General features: G+C 27.1%; 1 long non-coding RNA gene across 5 annotated transcripts in view; it reads left to right on the forward strand.

Moving 5' to 3' along the window:
- The window catches only part of LOC147816108 (uncharacterized), an 85,648-nt gene extending 58,975 nt beyond the window's left edge, over positions 1-26,673 (forward strand). The window contains exons 4-10 of one of the 5 annotated variants that reach the window (XR_015431761.1): positions 5,768-5,835; positions 7,588-7,679; positions 7,766-7,899; positions 11,840-11,951; positions 14,362-14,483; positions 16,894-17,010; positions 26,378-26,673. This is a non-coding gene — a long non-coding RNA (uncharacterized LOC147816108). Of the gene's footprint in view, positions 1-5,767; positions 5,836-7,587; positions 7,680-7,765; positions 7,900-8,909; positions 9,062-11,839; positions 11,952-14,361; positions 14,484-16,893; positions 17,011-26,377 lie in introns of all 5 variants that reach the window. The other 4 variants (XR_015431766.1, XR_015431765.1, XR_015431763.1 and 1 more) reach the window with 4 other exon arrangements.
- The last annotated feature ends 216 nt before the right edge of the window (positions 26,674-26,889 follow it).

Raw genomic sequence — 26,889 nt, forward strand, 5'->3', positions numbered from 1 at the left:
ATCGTGATTACAAGTAATTGATTACATAGCTGTAATTATCTGTAATCAATTACAGTTGTAATCGATTACTGTAATCAATGGCCAACTCTGTCAGAAGGTACCTCAAGATAGATTCAAGTTAACAAATCTTATATACTAGTGCTTTGGTATTTAATATTTGTAGTATTAGTTACGCCACATTATTCCCCTTCCAAAATTTTATCTGTGATAGAATTCGATTAATGGATAATACTAGTTGATTCATGCTTTTTTTTATTTTTATCAATTTGCTCCTTATTTTTTTTTTCTTCATTTTTTTGTTTATAGCATTTCGCTCATTCAAAGATTTAATAGGCATTTTAATTCGTAATACAATAATTTATTGACGATCTTAAAATAAATTGGCATTAATTTAGAAGTTTAAAAAAAGTAGCTGAGTACTGTTCCCTGCAGTATATTATTCGGCTTAACCTAATATTCGATTTGTACTTTGAATACCGAAAACTATCCTAAAATTTTTTATATCACACTTAGGAAAAAAAATTACATTGTATATTGCATGATTGACATTATTTAAAAATTGGAATATGAAATTTAAGATTGAAATTGTCTGTAAAAATTGTAAAAAAATTAAAAATTTTATGTAAAAGAAAAAATATTTTTTACTCCATAACATTGGTACACATTACAAATGAGAAAAATATGCTTCATATATTACATATTTGTTTATTCAAGAAATAGGTTTACAGAACTGTTTGTTAACAGAATGTCATTATACTTTCAATCAGAGGCTTGATAAATTTATTTAATTACTATTATTTATATGTTTCACATTTTATGAAGAAAGGATTTAGTACAATATAGTAATAAGTAACTTTTTGTTCCAAATGTAATATTTTTGCTGTTTTTGTTAACTGTTTAAAAGATATTTTCAACATGCTTCCCGAAGTTCCAATAAATGACAATAAATGTTAAATATATTTTTTTTACCTAAACAGAAAACCTTATATGATTAGCCCAACGATTTTAACCCTTGACCCATTAACAGTGATAATCTTACACTTAACTTTCTGGTCGGTGCAAACCGGGAGTAAAACCCACATAGACCAATCATTGAACCCGGGACACCTCATTGGGAGTTGAATTTCTTTTCCGCTGCACCATCGTGATTCCTCCTTGACAATTTTATTTTATATTGTCATTTGATACAGTCATGAAACAGCAGATCCAGTTTTGGATTTACGACTATCAATGTTCAAATACGTAGATTTGTAATTTTGCGCCCAATCCAGAAAACAAGATATCAAGTATAGGGGGAAATTGCCTCCATTGAGGACTTTTTTTGATAAAACTAAACCGCATTTGCGTTACACGGCGAAGAAAACCACTAAAACCTCCCACTGTTAATCTGGCCGCAATGGGACTCAAACCAGAGTGACCACCCACCTCGAAAACCTGGAATTATGAGGGAATTTTTTTATACTGGAAAAAAACTGGAAAAGTCAGGGAAATTTGGATTAAGACCTGGAAAAATCAGGGAATTCCAAAGAAAAGCTGGAATTTTTCTCTTAATTAAAATTATTTTACCATCCATTACATCCACGCTTATTTAGACGTAAATTTATCGTAAAAAAGTTGAAATATCATCAACTCAGTAATACTTTTCTTGCATTAAAATTCTCTTCATTAAAATTCCTGCGAAACTGGAATACCATTGCAAACTCTTTTGTGTTGGGAAATGAATGGAGAAATCTTTTTCCTCTTTGGAGATTATGGGACTATGCAGTTTAAGAAAGGCAAAAATGTGGATGAAAGGATTAGGATATTTGCTTCTGTTTATAAAAGTAGCGTTTAATTTTTTTTTTCTTTAAATCTTCTTTTAATCTGTGGGCTGAATTCATTAATTGTTCAAGTTTGTTCCGATACTTTGGGAGTATTTTTTTCTTTTAACAAAATTATTCAAAACGTTTTAGTATTTTTAACTTTATAAAATTCTCCAAAAAATAATTGTTCATAATTTAATTAGAGATTTTATCTTGAAAATTTGAAAAGTAAAAAAAGATGAAATTGAAATCTTGAAAAGATTTTTATCTTTTTTTGAAAGCTTTTGTCCATTGAATTATTTTTTTCTGGATTTCATGATAAATTTTATTTTGATATTTCTGAAATTGTTTCTCCTTTTACCCTGTAAAGCTGCCGAAACCAAGGAATGTATGGAAAACATGTTAAATGACATATAAACTTAGAATGGAATTTTTTTTATTTATATTTGTTTGTTAGAAAGAAGGAAAACAAGACTTTGCTTTTTTGTTCTGCACTGTACAGGGAAAGGTTTCAAGTTGGGCAACCAGATGACCAAAATTTTATACTTAATATTAAGTGAACTAAGTATTATTTCCAAGGTAAAAAGTTGAAGATTTAGAAATAAAGATTTTTAACTTATAAATATCAGTTTTCAATAAGTCATAGGCTGTTAAATGAAGGGCAACATCATTTGAAATTTTCATCCATGGTAAGAGAATCTGTAGCAAAGTACAGTTTTTTTTAAAAGAATTCACACTAATAAGAGAAAATAGAAAGAATAATAATTAAAGTAAACTATAACAAAACAGGTTATCATGCACAAATATGTAGAAACATTTCTTATTTTGATTTACAAAAAAATTTCTCAAGATATACATTTGATGTTTTTCGTGTTATACCAAAACACATCATTAATTGTACTGTAGCACTAGGATTTAATATAATAAAAAAAAAATTCTGTTTAAAGCAAGATTTGATAATAATATGTATGTTTATTTTAAATTAATAGTTAATTATTTTTACACACCACTCAGACACCACTGCTTTTTTTTCCATTACATTTGTTTTTTATTTATTTTCATCTTTTATTTCACTTTTTCTTTATAAAATGAAGTAAAATATGAAGAGAAACAATATAAATATTCCTTAAGGTTAATTTAAAATAATGTATTTCACCTCAGTAACCTAATTTTTGCAACTATGTTGTACTTTGAGTTATTTATGTTATAACTTAAAATTGATCAATGAAGTTTTAATATATTTTTTTAATTTAATTTAATTTATTTATTTAAGGTAACTATCTCAGTTTTAATTTTATTTTTTTATTTATTTATTTAAGATAAGCATCTCGGTTTTAATTTTTTTAGTAACAATTTAATTTCATTTAGAACACTTTAAATCAATCATTTTGCTTAGAGCTTGAAAAATGTGTGTATTGAGAGAAAAAATAATTTCAGAACATTCTATAGTTATTTATTTTGAGTAAAGAAGAGAAATAATTTTATGGGGGGAAAATATTAAAGCTACTTGCATAGCAAACTACAACAATAACTCACATCCTATTCAATCTTTAGGTAAATGGGGTAAAAATTATTAGTTATTTATTGGGCCTGTAATTAGTCAACAAAACTGGAGAAGGGGTATTAAAAAGAGACAAAAATTTATTCGGGAATTCATATAAAAATTTATTCCAAAAATTTGACCCATCTTTTATACTACAGCCGGACATATGTTCTTTCTTGTTCAATGCTAGCTATGCCACTAAATGGAAGTAAAAGCCATATCGGTTAATATTGTCTGCTACAAAAAGATTATTTAATTTTATGCAGGCAATAAATAAAGCTATGATTATAATTTTTCCTGTGCCCAGAAAAATTTGTTATAGGCTAACAATACAGTAAAAAAATTGTCGTTTTTTTTCCTTTTAATGTACAGTGATTTTTTTTTCTTCAATATAATTATTTTTATTCCAATATAAAACTAATGAATTTTTTCAACTTTTTTTCCCATATTTAAAAAAAAAGTTTTTTATTCCATGTTTTTTAAAATGATATTGCTTAAATATGAGTTTTATTTATATTGCTGTTAATATATTACATTGATGTTAATATATTACATTGTTGTTAATATATGTTGCATAGCTAAAATGAGTGATTTTTCAACAAACTTTTATAAGGTGGAAAATGTTATAAAACATATTAATCTGACCATTCCAACAGGGAATAGAAAGCAATTAAAAGAAGCTATTTAATTAAAAAATAATATTTGTAGCATTAAGATTAAAATTAAAGTAATTTTCAGTCATTATAATGGTTAGCATTGACTTAAATTTCTATCCAATTTGAGTAATTTACGTCTGGCACAGAAGTAAAAATTTTCAAATTAATTATGTATCCTATTTCACAAACAACTGCATAGAATTTTTTATTCAAATGTCAGCTTCAAAATTCAGACAAGTTTACATTTAAATTACAAACAAATTCAGAGTTTTTCAAATTAGTAATCATTTTTGCTTTTGCGCCTTTCACATTTAATCCATTTAATTTGAACTGTTAATAATCAGTTTTTATAAAACAAATTGTTTTTTGATAAGTTATGATATACTAAATATTTAATGTAAAAGTTTGATTATAAACTTTTGTTTTATAGGATAGTTTTTCTAAGAAATTTATGTACATTTTTTTCTGACACCATGGAATTGCCCAGATGTAAAAACAAAACTATTTAACTCATCTGAACTAGAAAACAATGTTAAATTGGAATTTTTAATATATTCTAATTTCCAATAAGAAAGAAAGAAAAAAGAATAAAATTTAAGGAATTTTATCTTGTTTTTTTTTCTATAGAATGTACAACAAGAAATTGAAAATTTTTTCCTTTACAAGTGAGGAATACGTCTTAAAATAATAATGCTAATTTGAAATAAAAAATTTTATTTAAACATTTGACTTATGATATTGGTTTAAAGAAAATTATTTCAGTGAATTTTATAAAGCGCATTGTCTGGATAAAATTAAGTATAAAATGGCTCTATATTGAAAGTAAAGAAATGTAAAAATTTATTGGTTTCTAATCACGTGGAATTATTTTCTTTTGCTTAATAAAAATATATTAAACAGTACTTATCCAAAGTTGCTTTGGGTCATTGCTATTAGGTACATTTTGTGCAAAAACTATCTAACACATAAAAAAAATTTTATTCATTAAAAGCGTTCTTCAAGTTAGACATATTGTTTCCTTCACATCTATTCGAGATGATATATTTAAAACATAACATTTTAAATGAAATACTACGCTATTATACTGACTAATACACTAATATTGACACTTTTCTTGTACTACACTCCAGGAGGAAAAAAAACAACCTGACCCGGAAATTGTCAGATTTTTACTGGAAAAATCAGGGGAATTTGAAACCTGATTTGAGTGGCCACCCTGAGTTATGATTATGAGGGCTTCACCTTTTTAGCTCAATTTATGTTTCTATTTTAGTCTCCTAGAAATTCAAATTTTTCTCTTATCAAAATTGCGCAAAGAGTGACATTCCATATAAGAATAACATTAATGTAGCTTGTAATATTAACCTGACTTTAACTCTGTATCTCTTTTTATGTAATTTTCAGTTTAGGAAGCATTATTTTTGGCCATTCTCTATATTAAACACTTTTACATGCATTTCAAAATGTATCACATTTTTATACTAACATGTTTAGCTATGTATATTTTAAATTTCAGTTTTCTTTATTATGACAAATGCAACTTTAAATCTTAAAAAAAAAAAAATCTTTTGGTTATACTATATAATTTTTAAATTTGGCATTTTTTTTAAAAAGTTGTAATTTCCTTAAGATTTGTTTATATTCATTTATATAACCATATGTAAGGTTTTTATTTTGAATGTTTTATACTTTCAGATTTTATTTCAGAACAACATTTATTCAATGTATTTTGAAGTTATAAAATTCAATATTGATGTTTATTCCAGACTGTGGAGATGGCGATATAGAAACATCAGAGAAAATAGTACAAGAAATTCTCTCCAGATACTCAGAAGTAAGTTTTCATCCAACTTTTAATTTTTGGATATGTCTGTATTCTCTTTAATCATAATTTATTTTTGAAAGTTAACAGTTTGTTTGACTGTCTAAGTACAAAGTAAAAAGGCTTTATATAAGTATGCAAATAATTTAAATGTTTTCTTTTGCGTAAATTATTACACAAATATGTTTTTTTTTTTATTATTTTAGTTGATAGGTCATTTAAGATTTTTTTTTCCTACTCTTATGCCTGAGATAAATGTACGTGTATTTGCTGTTATTTCTCATCGTTATTAACTGTTCTTTTGACCCTATCTAAAATATTAAGTATGTAATCCATTCTTCCAAATTTGAGCAATTCTGTTACTTTGCATAAAATGATACTGCAACATTAAATCTATATAATTTAGAATTAAGTGCACTACATTTTAGAGGATAACATGAACTAAGGAAAAATCCCAAGCAAATGATTATATCAATAATCATATTTTTACTATCAGCTATTTTTCCTTCTTGCCTAAAATTGGAAATATGAAAAAACAAAGTTTTAATTTAGTCTTTTATCTCAAAGTTGAAGACAAGCAAAAACATTAGTGACAGGTTTGCTGATATATCGAGTTTTTCTTTTATTTTCTATCAACTATTAGTTACTGATGTGAAAAATAATTATGTCCTATTAAAATAAGTCTCCATTTAGTTGTTACTTTTAATAATATGCATTTTAAAGATTATTTTTTCATTATATCATTTTTATTAATATTTGTATTCCTTGCTTTTAGAAGTTGAGATTTTTTAATTAATTATGCTTTATATTATTCACATAATTATAGATGATAAATTATCTAAAATACACTGGTCGACAAAATTAAGAGATGGAAGACATTTTCCCAAATATCTCAAAAAATACTGAATGTAAATAAATGAAATTTGGTATGGATATAGCTTATTCCATGATAATAAAGTATGCAAAACAAAAATGAAAGTGCCATTCACTGGCAAGACCTATTGCCAATAAATCCAATGTAGTCTGAACTTAAGGATAAAAGATGACAATAAAAGTGAGGCTTGTACAGTGTGTGTTGCCTCTAGTATGGTGTATGTTCACCCCTGACAAACAGACAGCATGCGCAACGAGTATGCATGCTGTTAATAAGGGAGTTAAGGAGGACTTTTGGAAGACCCTCCCATTCTTCCACCAGAGCAATTTTTAACTCCAGAATAGTTCTGGGGGAGGTTGGCGCATCGCTATAGCTCTCCCAAGAGCATCCCAAGCATGTTCAATAGGATTCAAGTCAGGGGATTTGGCTGGCCAATCCATTTGTTGAATATCCTCGCTTTCCAGATACTCATCAACCATGAGAGCCCTATGTGGTCGCGCATTGTCGTCCATAAAAATTAACTCAGGGCCATCAGCGTCCCTGAAAAGACGCACATAGGGCTCTAGGACCTCCTGCCTGTACCTCTGGGCATTCACGGAACCATTGTCAAACACATGGGAGCGGTGTGCGGGTATCTTGCATGATCCCTGCCCAAACCATGAGTCCTCCATCAGCATAATGGTCCCTTTCGATAATGTTGCTGGGATGGTATCTGGTTCCAGGTTCCCTCCATATCAATAACCATCCAGAATTAGCGTCATAAAAATGTGCGGCATAGAAGAACATAGCGTCATAGAAATGTGCGAAAATGCTTTCCATCTCTTAATTTTGTCCACCAGTGTAGATAGTATTTATCATCTTGTACTAAAAATTACATTTTGGGTATCTAGGCCATTGACACATATCAACTGTCTATTAATGTTCAGCAAGAGTGTAAAAAATTTCATAATCTTTGTTATTGGGAATTGCTGTAGTGCCACCGGTAACATTCAGAATTAATTATCTTCTTGCTTTTATAATTGTGAACATACATTGTTTATATGATAAACTTTATTATATTTCGATTAGCTTTGAATGTGATTGGAAAGAAGCAGCAAAATGTTCTGATATATTGAGATTAGAGTGGTCTCCGGCGGTTTATACTTATGTTCATGCTTCAATTCTCTTTATGATGGTAGAAGAAGGAAAAACAGAATTACAAGGTACTATTTCAGAAATGATGGAGTAAGATTTATTTTAGTAATGATTATAGAAATGCTTGTCTTTATCTGTAAATGTAATCTATTAAGAATTCTTGCATCTTACATAGTTTCTTAGATATCTTTAGTTAATAAATGAATAATATTTTCAAATTTTCTTGAAACTGCTTAATCATTGTCTTTTTTTTAAAGAATTAAAAAATTAAAAAAAAATTTTTAACTATACAAACATAATTAAAAATGTTAAAATAATTAAAAATGTTTTCTAATTATACAAACAGGTTCTTAGGACACTCTTAATGACATAAGAAATTTAGAGGAGCATGATTCTGATGATCTTTTTTTATTTAAAAAATAATTTTTGTTCTCAAATATTGTTTGTTAACATGCGTTCAGTGATTATTTGAAATTTGAATAATTTAAACTGAAAAAAACATTAAAATATTTTTAGAATTTAATTTTTTTCTGTTTGTTTTTTATGTTCATAAATTACCAGGCTGATATGCCTTCCAATTATACCTTTATAGCTGTGTTATAAATAAAAGAAGTTTGAGGAAAAGTAAACTACTGCTGTTGTGTATATTTTATGTACTTGCAATGTTGTTTATTTCGTCATATCCTTACTTGTTCATCATTGATTATGTGGTCATCAACAATTTATAATGATAGTAAAGTTTAAAAACACTATTATTTAAGTTGGTTAGGGCTATTGTTTAAGAACTGAAATATATATTATGAAGCAATTATTCAGGCAGTTACAAAAATAAGTGCTTATGTTAATTATTTTTTTTAATTTCCATTCTATGTTAGGTTATTCTTATTTTCCATTAAAGGTCTTGCTTATAAAACAAGACTACATTTAAATATCATTGCGGAAAACTTTTTATGATCATAAGTTTTTAAAGTAATATAATTTTATCTCATTTTGGAACTTTAGCTCTTTTTTTCTGCAACGTAGCATTTAAATTATTTTTCTTGAATTTTAAAAATATTAAGCAGCTGTGCTGTTTTAGGAAAGTTCCAAGCTTAAAACAGCGATTAGCTGGTAAATCAATACCTTTAGAAAAGTATGTAGTATGAAAATCTGTCAAGTTTGTGTCCCAGAAAGGTCGTCTGATTGTTCCAGCATTATTAAGTTTAATGACTTAAAACATTATTTTCATTGGTAAATCCAAAACCAATATTTGATACACATGATGATATTAATTAATATCTGATACACATGATATTTGTATTTATAATTTAATAATAAATCAAAATTATAAATAAAAAATAAGTAATTATTTGTATATACAAGAGGTAGTGTGAACTATTTCTCTTGTTATTTCTACTTCATTTTTTGAAAGAAAAAAATTTTTGAAAAAAATTAAAGTTTAGTTTTTATATTAAATTTTTGAAAATAAAAGAATATAATCTTTGACCAAGTTTTTTTTAAATTCTTTTTTCTAAATATCATTTAACCATATTCCTTTGTTATAAACTCTTTATTTCTTTATATTGGCTATTAAATTACCAGTCAAAAATATTCAATGAGTCTGTTTATATTCAGTTTCAGTATTTTTTAACATATATTCTTCATGTGATGTCAATTTATATAAAAATGTAACAATTATCTTATGTTTATTTTTAGCTTTTATTTTAATTATACCATATTTCATAAATTAAATTTTTTTGTTAAAATCAAATTGAAATATCAAAATTAAAATCTGTTAGTTATTAATTGTAATTGTTAAGATTTTATTGAATTAGATTTAAAAAAAACTTGTTTTGTTTAGTGAAAGCTTATTTATTATTACTTTAGTTATAATCTAATTTTTTATTTTAATATTTGGTACCTTTCAAATAATGGCAAATTATTTTGTTTTTAAAAATGAAATTGATTGCTTAAGAAAAAAGTGAAAATTAAATATTTTAAAATTAAGTGTAGTATAATGAATTTCTTTGAAAGTATATTTGCCTAAGTTAAAATAATTTTTTGTTTACAAACATTATTTTTAAACCTTTAAGTTTAGCCTAATTAAACTTTGATTATTTTCTGTTACATTCTTAAAATATCAAACAATTTTAAAAAGTTTACATTTTACAAGTTCTACTCTCTTTATTCTCTACTAGCATTATTTAAATAAAGATTCTTGATATTAATTTTTTTTTAAATAAATTGATTATTTACTTATGAGCTCATTGTTGTAAAAAAATTTGTAAATTGAATATTTTACACACATTCTTTCTTTTAAACTAAGTCATTTATCTAAATGTTGTAAATATTTTCAAATTTCGTTTAATAACAAGTTTTTATTTCTAAACACAGATAAATATTAAAATGAAAATGTAAAGAAATATTTATTGCATTTCTAAATTTTTAGTATATCATGAGTTTTGTTAGTATATCATAGGTATCACAAGTTTTTCATATTATCTTTGAATTATATCACTTATTTTTTTTAAAAGAAAAGAATCTGTGTTCTTAAGCTTTATAATTAGTTTTTTTAAAAACAATTTTTTACCTACTACTTGTTAGTTTCTAAAATTATTTTCATAATTTGTTTTTCAATGAGAAGTTTCATATTCTGTATTTTGTAAATTTGGTGTTTATTCATACGTGAAGAAGATGGCGTTTTGGCTAAAGTTTTCAGTTTTTCACCTGCCTAATATTATACCCAACTACAATTTTTGTGTTGATGAATTTTTTAACAAAATATAATTATAATTTAAATGTAAGTATAATTTTTAAAGATAAGTTTTAATTAGGGAAATAATTACTTTAAACCTCAGTGATTTTAAAATAATATTTAAATTGCAATTTTTATTCTGGTCATATGATTCATTTTTTATGATTGGCCATGAGAAACATGAAGAAAATATTAGGTGTTACAACTTTAGAAAATTGAAGGAAAAGAAATTTATGTTAGGAAATTTGTTAATAAAGACTTTTTAAACTGTATTCTAAATTAGCTTTCAGATTTATTTTTGATGTATCTAGAGAAAAAAAAATCTGAAGTCTATACTTTGAAGGGAAATTTATTTCAAAAAACAGTAATTATTTTGACACATCAGTTCACTGAGTTCACTTCATTGCTCACTGAGATCTGTATTATTTATTTTAATGAATTCATGAATTAAGTATAAATAATTACCTTATTTTTATTCAATATGTGATTTAAAACTATCCATTTTTTTGTTGTAAATGTTTTACATAATGAATGTAAATGTTTAGTATTATTTTAGTAATAAATGAGAAAACAAGATAACAAAGAGTATTATGAAAATATTTCTAAATTTAATATACTTCTATTTTTTATGAGATAATGGCAAAGTTGATATTTCCAAAAAAAAATGTTCTTTTGCGTAAAAAAAAAACTTCTGGGGGGAACTTTTTCAGAAAAAAAAAAAAAAAACATTATTTGGCGAAATTTTTTACATGCTTTATGTGTATTTTTAATAGGTTATTTGTCTTAATTTAGGACAATTACTTGTTACCTAATCTTTCCCCCGGTGGGTCAATATATTGTTTTTGAGCTATTTTTTGTTAAATTGAATTTGATTTTTTTTGTGCAGAATTTATTTTTATTATTGTAATTTTTTTATTTAAAAATGTTTAGCAAAAATCTGCATTACACACAAAAAGAAATCTTATGGGTAACTAATGTGTCTAGAGCTGCCGTTTTTACTAAATATTCAAATTGCATTTTTAATCTCTAGAATGCAATTGTTATATATATATATATATATATATATATATATATATATATATATATATATATATATATATATATATATATATATATATATATATATATATATATATATATATATATATATGCTGATTAAATGTGTTAAACTGTTTTATTCATTACACTATAAATTATTTTTTTAACATTTATTCATAACATTATAATTTTGTAACTTGTAATATTTCATTACAGCTATATATTGTTTCTTTTAGGAATTGGTGTATAATTGGAACAGTTTTCCAATGATAGCAAAATCTCGTGAACTTACTGAAAATATTCTTTGTAAAATCAAAACTATATTTTCTAGTCTTTGAGATGCCAAAGGTATGTTTTTTTTTAAGATAAATTCATTGCAGTTTTGAATGTAACCAGTAAGGGCTAATAATGTATAGGTAGAATCCTTTTTATTTATCTACTATTATTTTTTTAATATATTTGACTTATTCAATTTGATTTTTAAAATTCATTTTAAATTGGGATTATTTGGAATTTTTGTTCTTATTAGGCATGTGTTTCTTCTGTTAATTTACAGAATTCCGCGATTCTCAAGATTATTGATTCACGGACTTTCGTAAATCAATAATTTATATTTCAGCAAAATTTTCTCGGAATTTCGCTAATCAAAAACTTAAATTTTACCACTTACGCAAAATCTAGTCAACATGAAATTTATACCTCCTTTACAAGCACCTCTTTTTTTCTTTTTGAGTACTTAATGAGATGCAAAAGAACTTTTTTTCAGCAGATTTGTTTGAGTTTCTATGCTTTATATCTGTAATAACTAACTCTTATAAAACTTTGTATCTGTAATAACTTCTTCGGTAAAAAGTAATGAACCACGGAGGCGAATAGAAAAATAATTAAGTTGACGGTCTTCAAAGTAATTCTGAAATAGAAACATTTCAATTATCGTTCCCTAGAAAAAAAATGGTGTTTTTTTTTTCATTCCTTTTAAACTTTGATTTTAAATATGTAATAAATTCCGATTTGTAATAAAGGAATTATTTAGTCAATATTATATATTTGCTCTCGTTTTTTAATTGGATGCAATTAGATTGAATTTTTCATATGATAACTGTAGATGGAGATTTCAACTCGCTGGATATCATTATAATTCCTGATTTCGATGTTTTATCTTTTCTTTTGCAGTTACTGCTACTGATTTTCTCATGGTTTTTAAAATTCCAATATTATTGTGACACGCAAAATTCAATTCATGTATTTATTATTATCGTTTGTTTTACGAGGACACTACCAAGTTTTAGTTGAGGTTTTTAAAGTTTTTGCTACTTGATATCGTCAGGATTTTTTAAATCGTGATATTTTCATACAATATTATTAAGAAGCGAGAAATTCTAATCACGTATTTATTTGTGTAATTGATTTTTCGCAAACTTGATTTAAGTTTTTTTTTTTTTTTTTTTTTTTTTTTTTTTTTTTTTTTTTTTTTTTTTTAAGTTATTGCTGTTGATTTTCACATGATATCTTTAAACACAGATATTACTATGATATAGAAAATTCAAATTGCGCAACTGAATATTAATAATCTTATATGATAATTCTACTGTTGTTTTTCTATCAATTTTTCAGCAGTTGTCACTGCTAAATTTTGAATATTTTTAAAATCTCAATATTTTTAATACAGTATTATTAATTATAATATGTGAATCTCGAAACATACATTTGATTAACTTCTTTTTCACCTGCTCAATTTGTGCGATTTCGTAGTAAATACTTGAGGTTTTTATCATCAATCTTTTTTCAGTTATTGCAATAGATTTTACAAACTTTAATATCTTTTTTTCTTCTTTTTTTTTAAAGCCACACTTAGTTCAACTATGGAGGAATTTGTTTGTTTTAATGTTTCTTTTGTCTGTAAGTCTTTTATTTATTTTTTATATACGAAAAGAAAAAAAATTAAGCACTAAAAGAAAAAAACATTGAAGAAAATTCAGATAATTTCTTCTTTCAGGAATCATTTGTCTATCTTATAAATAAAAAAAATACACTAACATTTATCATGTCTGAGATTGATACTTTGGTTCCTCAGTGAAAAATACAGTATTGTTCTCAAGTACTAATTTCCATTCTTTGGAGTCTGGTGTGGGGCTCATTTTTTTTTAAAGTTCTTATTCCTTAAAATCTTTCTTCATGCATTCTTTTTAATTTCTTAAAACATTTTTCCTCCTTGATTCTTATTTTTATTAATTTTTTAAGTACTAAAATTGTTTTATTCTTTTTAATTTTCAAAAATATTTATGTGTAGTCTATTGTACTGTCACTTAGTTTTTGTGCATCGGTCATTTTGCCACATTTGACATATATTTTGCATTCGCTCTCATAACTCAGCCTGATTGTGATAAAAAATAGTTTTTAAACTTATATCAAAAACGTTGAATATCGAAGTGAAATTTTCCCTAAGAAATATATATATATATATATATATATATATATATATATATATATATATATATATATATAAAAGCACTAGTTTTATCACAGTTGAAAACTTGTTGCATCTTGACTCATTGTGTAACACTTAGCTGGCAGAATCAGTTTTAGATAAAATTTATTTAAAACTTCATCTTGTAAAATACTCATAAATCAAGTTTCTTGTGAAGTTTCAAAATTAATGACATTACACTTTTTAAAATGTTCTTACTTAACCAATTCAGTGAATTTTGTGTGTTTTTAGTTATTGTCTCTAATTTTTTTCATATTCATATTTATCTAGATATAGCGGGCACACGACATGATTAATATTACTGAGAGCTGTATATAATTTGGTCGAGTCAGCGGTACTAATTTGGGTCGCATCAATCAAGTTGAAGATTGTTTCCGTGGAGTCATTTCTTGGTACGATTTTAAACGACTGTATTTTAAAATTATTTGAATGAAGTAATTATTGGTAATTAGCTTTATTTGCTATTGTGTTTTTTTTATTTGCACATGCAATATTATAGAATGACTCATTTCATTTGCGTTTTTATAAATAGCTTACCTTCTTTTTTGTAGGCTTCCCTATTGCATAGACCTCTTCATTAAAATGTAAGATACGAAAGTCCCATTTGATGCATGCAATGTTATTTTACTGTTCATTATACTTGCTGTCAGAAAAATGACCTAGAATTTGAAATATTAACTAAAGAAAAAATGAAGGTGATAGAATTACTTGCTTTTCTACTGTTCTTAAGAAACTAGGTAATTTTTTAGTTTTAAAATTAGTTGCACATAATTGAACAAAAGTTCTGATAATATTAAAAGACAACAGAAGGAAATTTTTCTAAATGACTACCATATGCAGCAAAACCTGGCCAAGTTTAAGGACATTAATTTAGACATGACATTCTTGCAAATACTTTTTTAGTTGGAACAATGGTGTTTGTAGCCATAGATTCCATCTGCTGACAATCTTAGTATCTAATTTTGAAATTAAACAAGAAAAATGTTTTAGTAAATATCCACCGTTCTTTGCTTAATTTTTCAAATCATACGGAATTTTTGGCACACCTGGTTCCATGAAACTTTCCATAATAGCATTTGAAATTAAATGTCTTCATTCCTAAAAGAAGTATTTAAAGAGAAGTGTTTTATCTATTTTTTAAATTACAGAAAAAAATGTATCTACCTCGCAAGAATTATTAACAATTAAATTTTTAGAACCTTTATTTTATATATGTTACCTCACTATACTATAATTTAAGTGCTCTGTTTAAGTCAGCAAGAGTCCTTATATTGATTGTTGGCTGTTTGGGTTTAAATAAAAACTCGGATTAAAATACTGAATAAAAGTACTTAAGTATTATAGTCTTTAGTTAACATGCACGTAATTTACCGCTGAATACTAGAGTGATTTACAAATTAACGAATAAAAATAAAAGCACAAATACAGTTCAATTAATATAATCTAGAAACAATGTACATGTGCTTATTTCTATAACTTGGCTAAAAACTAAATCTGTAGATCATATTGCAAAATTTTAAAATCTTTAATGCAAGTTGATCAATTTCTAACAATAACAATTTCTGCAATAACAATTTAATTACAAGAGAATGTATCTTTAAAAATATTCACTCTAAAATATAGTTCAATCAGTAGACCAGAGTCCATCAGTGGTCTACTGATCTTGACTGATAATTGTCTCAATTAAATTACAATTATTACAATAATGAAAACCAGTGTTAGTTTTTTTGTTAATTTAATTTGTATATTAAAGTAAAATACGTTGATTGAAATTTATTTTAAAATTATTGATAGCTAATTTATAATTAATGTGACTAATTCATCAATCCCATTTGTTTTATTAGATTCTGACGCCTATGTAATTACTGGCAGTTTTTAATTTGTGATTAATTACTTAAATAAATTAGTTCATATTAGCTTTCTTATAAATTTTAATCAAAGTGTTTTCCACAATTTACATTTTAATAAGAATTATGCACAGCTTTCTCCCAGCTTCTTGATATAAAGATTTATATTAGTAAAATTAATGTTGATAAAAGTTTAAAAATGGTTGTTGCATTATTTAAAAATATCTTGTTGAAATAGACTTTATTAATTTTCATGCTTTGAAAATTTAATTTCTATTTTTGTAATATTTTTTCTATGTTTTTAAGCTATATTTAGTGTCCATTATTTTTTCAAACTTTTGTTATACTCTAAAAAAGATGATAATAAGCATAAACATATGAATCACAAAGTAGTTGGTTGATTTTGATTTACTTATTAACATAAAGTTTTAAGAAATTTTGTTTTAAAAGAAACTTTTTACTTCCTTTCCAAATAATAGTTTTCCCTAGATAAGAAAAAGAATGTTGGATATTTTTCTACAAAAGGTAACCATTAATATTTACTGAGTTTATTTAACTAAAGACAAGAAAGTTTATGGAAGTGGAGAAAAATTTCTAATTTCTAATGAAGTATTATGATTAAGCGAAAATTTGATTCAAAAAAGAGGAAGAAAAAAACTATTTAGTGAAGGATTAACATTATACATTATAAGACTTATATTACATGTTATTATTTAAAAACTTCTTTTTATGAATTTTTATGAATATTTTCAAACAAAATATAAATTAGTTGCATTTTGACCTCAAAAGAATAATAAAAATACTAAAATATAAGAAATAATTATTTCGTGCTATATGTGAATGAATAAAGCTAAACAGTACAGAAAAACTTATGATTTCATTTCAAAAGTCCTTTAGGATTTTTTGGTTGTTTAATTATATTTTTTGTGATCCTAAACAATTGGAAATATTTCAGTGAAAAGTGAGTTAAAGATGATATGTATTTGATACCTTTCACTGTGACTGAATTGGCATTGATCAAGTTAGAGCAGGGAGATGGTGTAACTGCTAAAAAACTCTTGGAACCAGCTCGGTATGTTGCTTAACATGTTAAATTTATTGTTGTAACTTTCATACCTGTTTGTTCTTATTATTATTATCTGACTCTAAATAATTTTCTTTAATAAATTTATGTCTATATGCATAAATTTATAGATATTTTTTAAAAATAACGCTAACCCATTATTTTTGTGTGTTATTCAGGATCTCCTAGTGCTTAAAAAATTTCAACATTTTAATACATGCCCTGCTTAGCATGTTGGATTAAAGAATACATGTCTGAATGAGACTTTTGCATGCACCAACATCTTTTCTTAATGCCTATTTAAAATATATGAATGTACCAGTTATTAATATGTTAAAAAGATAACATTATTGTATTTATTTCGGTATGAATCAGAAATATCAAGCATTGTTAACAAGGAATTATTTAACATGAATAGGTATTGAAAGAGGAAAAATCATAATTTAAACCACTTGGATTTTTTTTTTTAAATGTCACTGATTTAAATTTAAAAATTTTTTTTAATCTAATTTGTAGCTAGTTATCATTTTTGAGTAAAATTTAATGCTACTTAAACCTATTTATCATTTATATAAAATCTGTATTTATAAGTTTATATATTTTTGGAAGGTAGGGGAAACCATTTTCAAATTCTTTTATGTTCAACGGCAACAAAATACCTTTCTCTTCATGTGTTCTATTCCAGCGGCGGTGCCAGAATTGTTCCTTTTCATTTGTTGTTATCATACCAGAACTGCTCTTCACTACAAATAAAAAAGAAAAAGTGATAGGACTTCCATTTCTTAGCCTTTTATTATAATTATTATAATTAGTTTACATTTCAGAGTTAAAAGGAAAAAAATATTTTTTAACTAAGTTCACAAGAAATATTTTAGTAATTTCATGACATTAATTATGAAATCACAATAACATTTATTATGCAGATCTTTTCTATGAATATTTTTGAGGATGTTGTTGCATCTCAAATGCTTCCAATTTAATGATGAACCATATATTTAGCCATCTAATATTGAACAGATAACAGAAGAAAAGCTTACTTATGTCTCTGTGAGAGGCTTGCTTTTTTAATTTTGGTAAATGTCCTAGTATACTCAAATGAAAAATAAAGTGGAAAATGAAAAAGCCAGGAAGATAATATTTTTAATTTAAAGTCCACTCCTTAATTATTTTTAGAATAAACTAAATACATCTGAATTATTTGATTTGCTCTGAAATTTTTATTAGTTTTTATCAATATTGCAAATGACATATTGGACAATAATTACTATTATCAAATAATTAACTTTATAATGTGATATTTAAATTATTTTAATACATGTATATTTAAAAGAAATATTATTTCTAAGACCTTTGAGTAATACTTGAAATTTTAGTCAAATATTTCAATTGCATTTAAAATACATTTATTCTTTTATGTTCATTATTTTCCATTTCAATCACAGGCTTTATGTCTGCAAAAAAATTTTATATTTTTTTTAAGAGGTCACAGTACCCAAAAAATGACCAAAGTATCGAACTTTTTTTATTGCTTATAATAAAACTTTAAACTATTTCAAATTCACTGAAAAAAAATCATCTATCTATCTACATTTTTAAAAAAGTTATGACTGATTTTAGATTGTCCTAATACAGAAACTTGCACAGCAGACAGATTTTAGAGTGCTTTTACTCATTGATGATAATTTTGTGTTTTTATCTTAATTAAATCCCTAAGGAATTTTTTCTATTTAAGTATTATTACTTTTTTATCTTGAGTATAATACACTTATTTAAACTGTGCATGGAATAAGCATTTTATGAGGTATTAAAATTTTTACAGCATGTTATATATACCTAACAGGAATTTTTGACCTTTTTTTCTACATTTTTACAAAATAATCTATCAAAAATATTCTAATTGATTAATCAACAAATGAATGCACAAAATTGTTAAGATGAATATTGTAAGCACCAAGGAAAAAAAAATTTTTTTGAAAATATGTTCAAATAAAAAAGGCTTAGGGATTTAAAATTTTTGAATTTTTTCAAATTTTTTTAAAATTTTTAAAAAATTAAACAGATTAATTATTTTTTTAAAATAAATTATTGATTATAAGTTAAATGAGCATGTAAAGCATCCACAAAATGAATGATTATATCTTTATCTAAAAGAATTGTTGCGAAGGTACTGTGACCCCTTAAAAACATACTAGACATCTAATAGAAATTAACTTAATTAGTGCCTGGGTGATTGTAAATAGCATAATTAGAAAATATCTCACTTTCTCCCTAAAAGATTTCAAATCATAAATTATTTAAAATCCTATTATAGAGTAATGCTTTACATAACATCATTTTGAATGAATTTCATGTATTATTTACTCAACAGCTAGCAATATTTTGTTACATAGCTTAATTATACTTAATTATTTCAATTAGATTAATAAATGTATTATGAATTATTAGCTCGTATAATCAGACTGAAAAGTTTTTTTTCTCCAATGGCAGGCACTGAATTTGAATTTAGACTGAAAAGTAGAATAGACAAAATTTAAATAATAGTTAAATCACTTAAATGTTGTGTCCCGCAGTGGACTGATCCTTAAGACACGGTTCCCAGCAGATCACGTCAAGCATCACTGGCTGCGGTCAGTGTGCGGGTGGGTGACCACTTGGATCAGTCTGCGTAGGGACCGAGGGTGTGCGGCATTGGTCCTCGTTAAACTGTGCTACCGTAAAGTGCTCGACTTCGCGCAGGTCGTCGGGCTACCGAAGCGGGGGTGCCATCCCCTCCGCAGAGGATCAAAATTGTGATGGCATGTCTTCGGATCATCCTCCGGGATGTTTCCCAGACCGTCGCCAATAGCCCATTGTGCAGCTCTAGTGCGACGTAAATTAACAACAACAACACTTAAATGTTGCAATTTCTTTTTATGTACTTTCTATCAGTAAGCTATTTTTACAAGAATTTAAATGACTTATGGAAGATAGCGTATTATCCTTCTGAACAATGACTTTAAGTTTATGCAATCGCTTTATAGCCTTTCTTGCATACTTCACATCCTCTTCCCTTACGATAACAAAGCTTTCCTTATCGTAATATAGTTTTCTGTACTGATGCGCTCGACTTGAAATTCTACAATTTTTGTTTAGAATAAACTTTGTACAACTCGACCAAGTGAGCTTAACAATGTTCGGATGAATGTTGTTTTCCTTTCCCAGAATAAGATCAACTTGTTTAGGTGCAAGTTGATTCAACACTATTTTGATTGCGATTCTACATTCCAATTTGAATTTCTCTCTAATCGACCGATAACACATCTCGGTCAGTCTCTCCCTGACCCTCGTCCTAAATTCGGTTTCAGAGAGTGACGTGAAGTCACTTTTCAAGACTTGAAAGATTTCGCTTAAATCAAATCTGACATTGTGCGATTGAATATTATTAACGGTGGCATTTAACCTTAAGTATTTTTTTTAAAAACTGTATTGTTATAGTGTTCTGTTTGTAAATTAAAATTTTAATAAAATAATTAAGTTCAGAATAAATATCTTTTGATGTTTCCCTGTATTTGTCTTTAATCAAATGCAGGCTAAGAAAAAGACATTAAGCTGGTTGATTAGAAAGAAAGGCTGGCTAGTATTTTCCTCTTTTATTAATAAACAATAAATGTATTAATATATTGTTTTTTTATATTGATTATTTAAAAAAAAATATTTCTTTTTTCTTTATCAATTTTTAAAAATTTATTATTTTAGCATTCAATTTCTAATAATAGGGAGAAATAAAATTAATTAATGTCATTTTTAAAAGTATTTAAATCTTACTTCATAATAAATGATGAATTGTCATGTATCAATATTCAGTAGGATTGATTTTGACTTATAAAACATTCAAAATAATATAAGGTCTCTCTTTTTCACCCTAAATCAAATGCGGGCTGAAGAAGAGAGGAAGAAAAAAAACTATGTCTGGAAGTTAATAAACTTTTATTACACAGGCCTTCGATGAAAAAAATTCAAGGGGTCTGATAGCTGAACTTAATGTATTTTTTGGTGCTGAAATGGAAAATAATAATGAAAACTTTCTATCACGTTGCGTTTTTTTAAAAAATTCAGTTTTACTGGAATTTTTATGAACATTTACCATAAAAAAATTTCGTTTTTGAATTGCTTAACTTCTTGACTGACCAGCATTCTACTTAGGTTAAATCTGCAAAAGCAGCCCTCTATGACTACTCTGTCACAATCTCTCTCTAACAATAGCGTCGCGAGAATTTTTATCTAGGTTCGCTAACCTCTCAGAAACACTAGCAAACGTAATAGGGAGTGACTTTAACGTCTGCTTTTTTTCTGTGTGTTTCGTGAAACATGACTTCGAGTTCGAGACATTGTAAAACTTTCCCAGGTGGCTTTTGTTATGTATGCGGCGAGTATAGTGTTGTTAAAAATTGCATGAGGAGCATTACAGACTATGTAAGACAACTAATGGGGCATATTTTGGCATGAAATTAGGAGACCAGGACAAATCGTGGGCTCTCCATAAATTTTGTGTGCAGTGTCATTTTGTGTCATTTGGAATTCCTATGACATGGAGGGAGCCCAAAACCACTTTGATGATTGTTATTTTTGTTCCTGCCATGTTCGTGGGTATAACCAGAAAAATCAAAGGCTAATATCTTATCCTGATAGTATTAAATCGGCTATATGCCTCGTTCCTTATGGACCTGGTGTGCCTGCGCCTCCAACTGAATTGCCAATCATCTCTTCAGACTTGGAACATCCAGAAGTTCAAAACTCCAATATTGAATATAAGCCACCTGTAGCCGGTTCACCTCAGCCCTTCTCTCAGGTTGAACTTAATTATCTGAGCAGAGATCTTGGCCTTTTGAAAGAGGCAGATGAATTGTTAGGCTCCAGACAGAAAGAAAAAAAAACTTATTGGCCAAAGGAACATCACTTTATTGGTACAGGAATCGTGAAAAGGAATTTATTAAGTACTTTGATGAAGAGGAGAACTTTGTATATTGTTCTGATGTTCCTGGATTGATGAGCAAATTTAATGTCATCTACGAAAAAGATGAGTGGAGGCTGTTTATAGATTCATCTAAAAGAAGCCTCAAAGCTGTTCATCATGGGAGCCAGTATGCATCTGTACCAGTTGGACACTCAGTATATTTAAAAGAATGCTATGAAAGCCTGGCATTCGTCCTGGACAAACTAAAATACATCGATCACAATTGGACCATCTCCTGTGATTTGAAAGTTATCTCCATGCTTCTTGGTCAACAAGGTGGATTTACAAAGTTCCCATGTTTCATTTGTGAATGGGACAGCCGTGACAAGACTCAACATTGGGTAAAAAAAAGAATGACTGAAAAGACAAAATCTTGACCCAGGCACCAAGAACGTTATTCGAAACAGCTAAGTTTATTCGAAAAAAGTATTGTTACTTCCGCTACATATAAAATTAGGTGTAATGAAGCAGTTTGTCAAGGCTGTTCCAAAAGATGGCGATTGTTTCAAATACCCGTTCGAAAAGTTTTCAGGTTTATCCCAAGCCAAGTTGAACGGAGGAATCTTTGTTGGTCCAGATATCTGCAAACTCATGAAGGATAAAGAATTTGAGACACGTCAGCAACGGAAAAAGAAACTTGGGTTGCTTTCAAAGATGTCGTGAGTAAATTTCTGGGTAATTACAAGGATCCTGATTATTAGGAAATTGTAATGAAAATGCTGGACAAATTTAAAACTTTGGGTAGCTTCATGAGTGTAAAAATGCATTTCCTTTGCTCACATGTGAACTTTTTACCCGATAATTTAGGAGCAGTCAGCGAAGAACAAGAAGAAAGGTTCCATCAAGATATCAGATATATGGAGCGTAAATATCAAGGAAGATGGGACAAGAACATGCTCGCCGACTACTGTTGAATGATAGATCTGAGATTTAGCATAAAAGAAGATCATCAAAAATAAGTTTCAGAGGAAAACGAGTATATCCTTAAATAGAAACTTTTCTCTTTTTTACGTTACCTTTAAATTACCAATAAGTTTTTTGCTTGTTTTGTATTTGTTTCAAACTTTCATGTACACATACACAATATTTGCTATTTTTGGTCAATCGTCATTTTTACGTAAGCTATCTTAATAAAAAAAAATTAATTAAAATTGTATGTTGGTGATTTTCTTCCAGAAACTGATATAAAATGTTTAAACGCAAGGAACTTATTGTTTTTCTCTCGACCAGAGGTGACTTGTGCGGTCTGGTAACAGTACTTTTTATTCATTTTGACCAATAAAAAATTAGCTGATAGCTCAAAAATCAATTTTCTTTCACAAGATTAAATTTTACATAGATCAAAATGAATGAAGAGAGCAGTTACCGGACAGTACATGCAAAATTGTTTGAGAGAATTCTTTTCCAAATAGGATTTTAGTAAAAACATTAATATCGATTTTACAAAAAATCCTAATGTGATTAGGAAAAATGAAGATCATTTTCGAAATCAGCACATCAAATAACATATAAATCAACAATAACTTCTCTTGTATTTTTCAAAAACTTCAATTTCGCAGGCTTGTGTTATTAAACCATATTTTTGTTAATATTGGTGTAATGCTTTAGTTATTTTTTGAAGATTTATTTTTTCTCCTTTAAGGTTAACATTGTTCTTGTATCAGAAAGTTAAGTTAGTTGCTTATGTTAATTTTTTAAAAAGTTAGTTATTTCTGCCATCAGTCTGTAAATGTGTCTGTTCTAAAAGATCAAAATAAAGAATTAAGTTTGCAAGTTGTGAGATATAAGAGCAGTCTAAAAGAAATGTGGGTTTTCTTGTTTAATGAAAGAAATGTGGGTTTTCTTGTTTAATGTTCTATTTAAGTTTTACTTGATGATGTAGTAAAGTCTCTTTAGCTTAATTCATAACACAAATATTTATCATATTTTTAGATAAAATTCAGTTACAGAGTTTGGACATAGTTATCCAGTTGCACATTTTATTACTAGCAGTTTAGATGCAGAAACCATTAAGTATTTCTTTCTCTAAAATCTAAAATTCCAAACCTAAATTGTAATTGTATAATGACTAATAATAAATTTACAGCTGATCCATTCAATACGATTTTTGAAAAGGTTTCACATTTGCTGTGTAAATGGCACATTCACAGGACCTGGCAAAGACAATCATCAGCCAAGGTTAAAGATGTATATTTACAAAATGAACTATACACAGACTTATTATTTCTTACAAAAGCGAAATCTTTTATCATTTTTAAATAAACTTCAGTTGTTTATACAAAAGCACAAAATTGTTGCTCTGCTGTTTACCTCTTATTTTGTACAAAATTATTGCTCACCACAGTTCTGCAACTAAGTTCTACCGTAGGCAGTGCACCCGCCGATCAAGCAGTTGGCCGTGAGCTCATTTATGTCATATGCAAAGAAAATAAATTTTAAAAAATCTGTGCTGTGACTAACTATTAAATGTTGTGATGTAATATCCTGTGATTGTCTTGTTCTTTGAATGCTGTTATTTATGTCTAAACTCTGATGGATTCTGCAATCGAAATATTAAATAAGATTAATCAGACACTACCCCTCTCTTTCAGACGTAAATAACCTGACTAAATTGAAGACCTGCAAAAGAGTTGAAAATAAGAAACCGAGCAGCAAACCTCTCGTAACAATAATTTATTTAATTTTAGCAATTTAACTCTCAATGTAACTTTGTAACCCAGTAACCTATCAACACTTAGACATAACTTAAAATTGTAACAATGAGAACTATCTTCCTTTAGTTTTTACTTCTTTTACTAGACTGTAACTATGTGATTCAAAAATTCATTTTTGCAAAACCCATTATAACTATAATACTTGAGTGAACACCTGAATGCTAGAAGATTGAGTTGAGAGAATTAGTTCTACCTCATGACAAGTTAAACATGCATGGAGGAAGTGGGCCAATTTTTTATTGTTAATAAAAGCTTTTTGGTCGACTAGCAAAGCACGAGAGCGATTGCCTAATTGTGGATGTGTGCTCCAATGTTCTGTTAACTGCGTCAACATGCCTTCAGATATTAACACCCTTTTCAACTCCTTTTTTATGTTTTGATTTTTTAAGTGACGAATGCACCAAATCCCAAAGTATGAGTTGGAGTAGCGCTTCCACCCAAAAGTGTAGTGAAACTACTCTGAAGGTGTTGCAAGTATTCCCGGAAGATGTTGGATGAGCCAGGTTTAATAAATCGTGGGCATTTTTTATTTTATATATATATAAATGTATGTGTGCATGCTTATAACACTTTCCTGGTTATTAAAAATGTTCTCTTAAAATGTATACTTCTGTGTTAAATGATCCTCTTTCACTCTGTAATTCAAGTTGTAATTCAGATTTACAATTTGAAAAGTTGTGTTTTGAACTATATACTCAACCATCAGTTGAAATCTTAACAAGATATCTTGATTGCAATTCAAGATATCTTGTTATCTAATTGAAGCAACTTGTTCTCGTCTGTCTTTTGCCGAGAAAAAAATATTTAACATTTCTATGAATGAATGTTACTGCTTATATATAATGTGATATATTTAACATTACTGCTTTGTAATAATGTTTATTATGCTTTTTAATAACGAGTAGTGAAACTTCTCTGAAGGTGTCGGAAGTTTAATAATTTATGGGTATTTTTCTTATATATGTAATTGTATGTGTGCATGCTTATAACACTCTTCTGCTAATTAAAAATGTTCTCTTAAAATGTATACTTCTGTGTTAAATGTCCCTCTTTCACTCTGTTACTCAAGTTGATTCGAAGTAATGTATTCAATCCATTTTAGATTTACAATTTAAAAAGCTGTGCTTTTAGTTATATACTTAGCCATTGATTGAAATTTTCACAAGGTATCTTGAGTGCAATACTAATTTGAAGCAACTTGTTCTCTTCTAGCTTTTGCCTGGATTATATAATGAATTATTCTTTAAATATTTAATATAATTTGTTTTTAATAAAAAAATTTTATTAGTATTCACATTGCCGTTTGTTCTACTGATGATTTACATTTGTCCCGGAGAATAATCTCACAGCATTGTCTGCTTAAAGCTTTTCTGTGAGATATGTTTACCAGGACTTCATGTTTCTACTATGATTTATGCAGATTTTCATTCGCTTTGAAGAATATCTCTGTGGCATAACAAGTCAAAATTTAGTCATTAATTTTGTTATATGTATTAGATATAATTGTAAATTTTTTAAATTCATAAAAAATAATTAAGCTCTTTATTATTTGGCATAGTTGTCAGATATTAATATAATTTATGTCTTAGATTAGATTCTGACCCACTGCAGAACTTTAAGGTAACATGATTTAAATTTTTTTAACAAGAAAAATGCTTCTATTTTACAGCTGAATAAGCAGACAAGACTTTTAGCTGCTCCTTTTCTCAGGATGTTGCCACTAGTAGCTGTCATAAACCTTATGTGATTGCAGCATCATACAGTCAAGCTGGCTACCAATACTCTTTGTCTATTGTATAAGAACGAAAAAAAATAGACATACTTCAAATTTTCTCATTTTACTTTATTATATTTTTTTTTTGTGTCCTATTTTGTACTTTTTACATATATGCTGTACACTTACTTACCACTAAAAAATAAATAAAAAGGTAAAAATAAAAATTATCAAAAGAAAATGTATCTCATTTATTTATCATTTCTTGAAGATATATTTTAAGGGAAAGCTGCTATTTTATAGAATATCTATCCAAGGTACTTAGTTCACTTTATATACAAGCTTACTACTATTTCACTGAAACTGTTTCAGTTTAAATAAATTTGAATTTAGAATTTATTGCTACTGTATTTAATTAAAAACTTCTTAAATTTAGAAAATATGTTCAATAGTACGTTAGTAGAAGT

Source organism: Parasteatoda tepidariorum, chromosome 2 (genome assembly GCF_982258835.1).
Source record: "Parasteatoda tepidariorum strain Cologne lab strain chromosome 2, Ptep-v5.0, whole genome shotgun sequence".
Classification (NCBI taxonomy): domain Eukaryota; kingdom Metazoa; phylum Arthropoda; class Arachnida; order Araneae; family Theridiidae; genus Parasteatoda; species Parasteatoda tepidariorum.